The sequence below is a fragment of the Aplysia californica genome, unplaced genomic scaffold (genome assembly GCF_000002075.1).
Source record: "Aplysia californica isolate F4 #8 unplaced genomic scaffold, AplCal3.0 scaffold00126, whole genome shotgun sequence".
Lineage (NCBI taxonomy): Eukaryota > Metazoa > Mollusca > Gastropoda > Aplysiida > Aplysiidae > Aplysia > Aplysia californica.
Genome location: NW_004797396.1, coordinates 1,035,960 through 1,037,882, shown reverse-complemented (window position 1 = coordinate 1,037,882; position 1,923 = coordinate 1,035,960).

Sequence of the window (1,923 nt, the reverse complement as noted above, 5' to 3'; positions counted from 1 at the left end):
CTTACAAAGAAAACCAAAACCAAACCCCTTCTCGTGAAGCCGCAGGTAACAGAAATCCATTACCTATAGATGATGATGTAATCTCTGTCCTGGGTTACGGAAATGTTGATTTTATGGAAATGAGTTTGTTTGCACGTTTGTTTTCTGCGTGACTAGAGGGGGGGGCTAGGACGAAAGAAACCATAAAATACACTTGGCTTGCACTTTTTTTTTACGGTGGTCGGCAATGAACTTCTAGATGTGCACGAGCACGAGTATGTGTGCGCACGAGCACGAGTATGTGTGCGCACGAGCACGAGTATGTGTGCAAGCATGTTTATGTTTGAAAGTCTCGCAGATGAGTATTGTAATATCCTAAACCGTGCATTCTGACGTAATTCCGGGTCACTCGGGAGTGCACCACTCGACTCAATTTGGAATCAAATGAAGGACAAGGAGGGAAAGGTTGCGCTGGCATTGTCACTACAGCGAGGCTGGTGTTTTCCCCTTCATTCAGACGCCCATAGGGCTTATCAGCGCCTCCAAGTTTGTTTTTTTTTAAATTATTTGAAGGACGGCTTGGTTTAGTTTTAAATAGTAACAGTAAGAATTTTTTTTTACGGCATTTGCAACACAAATCGCTTCCTTAGAATTACAAGGTGCTATCTGACACGTTGTGTTTTTGGCCGTTTTGAGTTACAGAGACCATGAGATCAGAAACCAAATGCTCTATCTGCTCTGTTAAAATCGTAAAATTATTCGGAGCCGTTATCAAAATATTCAAAGAATTACATTAGAAAAAGCTTGATAATATATTGTGAAAATCAAAATTTTTTACGTCAAATTTCTCAAAAACTAGTTACTGAGAAGAGAGAACTTTGTAATTTTGAGGTCGCAAAATAGCTTTAAATTTTAAAGCAAAGAGCGGAAGGCATGACTATGGAATTGCTCACATCGAATTGCACCAGTGCATAGAGTGGACAATTGACAACTAAAAGAGAAAACTTAGTACCCTGTCCCCTCAGATGTTATCTGAATTTGAACCCACAGTTTTGCGATTTAAAAAATCCGGTTATTATAAACTTGAGCTCATCATTCGGAAATTACTTGATCTATTACGAAATTACGCTCACCCAGGCTCTCAACTTTTAGTGCTGATTTATACTGTGCTGCACCCTGTTTTTTGAGACAGGGTTATTGCTTTTTTCTCAAGACACACCCCGGCGACCACCCACATAAATGGTGTGTCACAGACATGCTTGGCCACACATTGTCCGCCCTATTTCCCGCACAGACCTAGTTCGACTCTTTAGTTTTAGTAGAGGTTTTACAGCGCTTGCAACTGGATACGGTCATATGAACACCAGAAGACTAAAGGTGTTACAAGAGAGTAACAAACATAAAAAAGAAGAAGGGGGAGATAAGGACGATAAATGTAGTTTGGTAGGAAAGAAGAAGCAAACCACACCAGAACACCCGCCAACCACCCACTCGTTCGACTCTATAACGGGGGCATATAGGTTATATCAGAAAAGGAATTTTTTTCTTATGCTTGACATTAATTGGAGTTTTAGCCCATGGGTTCAAAGAAAATGTAGCAAAATGGCACGAGCAAAGGTCTATCGTTTTATTGAGTTCAGAGGATTTCACTTAGCTTCATTTAGCGGCCTCAGTACATCAAGCCTACTGACAATTTGTGATAATTTACCCCCTTTTCCCTTTCCCCAAAGCACTTTACAGGTTCCATAACCGCTTTACTTTACGTCAAAGTGTACGTCCAACTGAAAATGCCCTAAATGTACTGAGCGTAGTTCAGTGTTGATGCTGACATACGTTAATGTTCAGGGAGACTTTGTTTTTGTTTTTGTAAAATGTTTTACGGCGCTCGCAACTGCATAGGTCATATGAGCGCGCGGGACACTCCAAACATTTTCAGTTGGTAGG